This window comes from Chelonoidis abingdonii, unplaced genomic scaffold (genome assembly GCF_003597395.2).
Source record: "Chelonoidis abingdonii isolate Lonesome George unplaced genomic scaffold, CheloAbing_2.0 scaffold0580, whole genome shotgun sequence".
Taxonomy (NCBI): Eukaryota; Metazoa; Chordata; order Testudines; family Testudinidae; genus Chelonoidis; species Chelonoidis abingdonii.
This window is the reverse complement of record NW_027424841.1, coordinates 4135-7026: the sequence shown is the minus strand read 5'-3', so window position 1 is coordinate 7026 and position 2892 is coordinate 4135. Positions and strand designations below refer to the sequence as shown.

The 2892-nt window shown below is 46.1% G+C and overlaps 1 pseudogene; it reads left to right on the top strand.

The window, feature by feature from the left end:
* Positions 1–1499: 1499 nt before the first annotated feature.
* On the top strand, positions 1500–2231 carry LOC142046035 (olfactory receptor 51G2-like; annotated as a pseudogene).
* The last annotated feature ends 661 nt before the right edge of the window (positions 2232–2892 follow it).

Sequence of the window (2892 nt, the reverse complement as noted above, 5' to 3'; positions counted from 1 at the left end):
GTTTTTCGTTTTTTGCACTCGCACACCCACGAGGTAAGCCCAGTGCATAATCAGAACATACATGCAGTGATGAGAAGCCCGGCCTCCAAAAATAGAGCCTTTTGGGAGGGCTTCCACTGCAGTCCAGTTGGGTAACATCTCCAGGCATCCCCGTGTGATTTGGCCTCCTGCATTTACCATGGCCATGATGGGACTCAAAGCTGGGGCACACTAAGCTAAGCAGCAAGATTCCTGATGGCTGAGTGAACCCCAGAGAATGTGCAAACATGCTCATAAAGACACTTGCCTCCTCCTATCTGAACAGAATACTGACTGATGCCTGTGCAACATGGCAGATGATTCCTTCTCCCTTTGAGTGAAGACCCCTGGTGTCAGCGGCTCTCCCTTCTAGCAGGAATTGGGGTAAGTGGCAGGTTTCACAATCTCTAAAATGTGAAGTGAAGGGGAATTGGCTGCAAGCTTTTATATGTGCAGATGTCTGAGCAGCGGCAGAGGACTCATCTGGGCTATCGAGGTGACTCAGGGATGCAGCTGGAGGCAGGCAGCCACTAATTGCTTGAGAGCCCTCCTCTACATCTGCCCATGCTCCAGGCTGGGATAGTCAAGCTAACACAGAAATCTGACACTCAAAGCAAACTTGGAGTGTTAAAACTCCAGTGTCCAAGTCAGGATTTGTCTAGGAGTCACATTTCTAGAGGTGCCGTGTGCTCTGGCCCGATCCTGCAGGGGCTGTCCCAAAGGGGACCTCAGGGAATCTCAGAGTAGACCCCACGATATTCAGAACCTGGTCCTAAAAGTGCTGCCAAGAGGCAGTGACATAATTTGGACTGTTAAGAGTGGAGAAAATATACTATGAGTCTATGAAACATGTTTATAAATAGTTTTAACTCAGGACAGATCAATAGAATGTCATTTTCACCATGCACTTACCATGTGTTTTACACATTCATGATATAATAGGCCACACTCAGAAGTGGAGGGGCTAGAAAAGTGAGTCTTTGGGTGAAGGTCACAACTGTAAAATCACACAGTGCTTAAGTAGATCTCAATGGGGCCAAGAGATGAGCAGGATTCAAAGAGGGATGGATTTTTATAAGACGTACCAGTGAGACTTTTTTAAAAAAGTCTTGGACGGGCTCTAAACCTTCTTGATTTACACCACAAAATATGACTTAGTAGTGGATTTCTGGGGAAACTTTCCCTGGGAGAAGGTTATCTCAGAGTTACCTGTTGCAGGGCTTCTTTCACCTTCCACTGAAACAAATGTAGCTGCCACTGGATACTGGAATATATGGACTACAGAGCTGATCTAGTCTGGCAGTTACTGTCTTGCTATCAATGTAAATCAAAGACTATATTTTTGCTGATCTTCCTTGAGCTCTTGGGAATCTCTAGACTTGCAGTGAGAGCAGAAAGATGTCTAGTTAAATATCATCTAGTCTCCTGTTCTTGTTCCTTTCAGGAAGGAAAGTTCAAAACTTCTTGGACCTGCCCAGTATATGGTGTCAGCTGTCAATGACACCAAATCCAACTCTGCAGTGTTCCTGCTCACCGGATACCTGGTCAGGATGATGTTCATCTCTGGATCTCTGTCCCCTTCTGCTTAGTGTATATTATTTCGATAGGAGGAAATTCAGTCATTCTGTTCATTATAAAAACAGATCCAAGCCTCCATCAGCCCAAGTACATTTTCCTTTCCATGTTGGCCATTACAGACCTTGGCTTGTCAATAGCCACCATACCAATGATACTGGTGTATTCTGGTTTAACTGTAGGAAAATCAGCCTTGGTGCCTGTTTTGCTCAGCTGTTCTTCATCCACTCGCTTTCGTTCATTGACTCCTTTGTGCTCCTTTTGATGGCCTTTGACTGTTTTGTTGCAATCTATGATCCGCTGAGATATGCTTCTATTCTAACCATGCGGAGAATAGCTAAGATGGGACTGGTGTGTGTGCTAAGAGGAGTATCCGTAGTGTTCCCAGTACCCTTTCTCCTAAAATGGTTCCGATACTGTCGAGCCAATGTCCTCTCCCATTCCTACTGCCTGAACCAGGACGTCATGAAGATGGCTTGTTCAGACATCACCACCAATAGCATCTATGGCTTGTTTATAATAGTCTTCATGGTGAGTTTGAACTCGCTGCTTATCCTGCTATCATATGTGATGATCTTCAAAAGAGTGCTAAGCATTGCATCTCAATACAGGTGGGCGTCAGGACCCTGAACACCTGATCTCCCACCTCCTGCGCCGTCCTGCTTCTTCTACAACACCGCATGAATGGCCTGTCCTGTGATACACAGATCGGAAGGGCTCTTCTCCCTTACTTAGATTTTCACCTGCGGTACTCTTACCTGCTGATTCCCACCACTGGATAAACCTCAATTGTGTACGTGTGAAAAGCAACCCTTCGTGTGAGAAATCGCGGCATTCGTCACATGAAGGTTATTCATCATCTGGCTCCGGCACTGGTGACCCATGGGAGAAAACCACAGCTACCTGACCTTACCCTGAGCGTGCATGAGTTAACTGCTCTTCACATCGGGAGATTTTCAGATGGGGTCTAAGACCTGGGTAACTGAAGAGGCGACTGTGTGGGAGGATCATGACTGGAAAGGAGACCAAGGCAGCAGGCAGCATTTACAAAAGTGACTGTGTCTGTGGAAAGCAAGGGACTGGTGGGATTTTTGCCATCTAAGAGCCTGTACCGGTCACTGCTGTGACTTAAAGTTTTATGGTCAAATGCAGTCAATAAAAGAAGGGAAGTGGAAACTATTGGTTTCCGCATTATACCTGGTTGTATGAATTCATCTGAAAAAGCTGCAGAGCTATTCTGCACTCCAGTCTGGCCCTTCGAGTGTCTGGGTTTTCGTGACCAGGGCAACTTCACACACG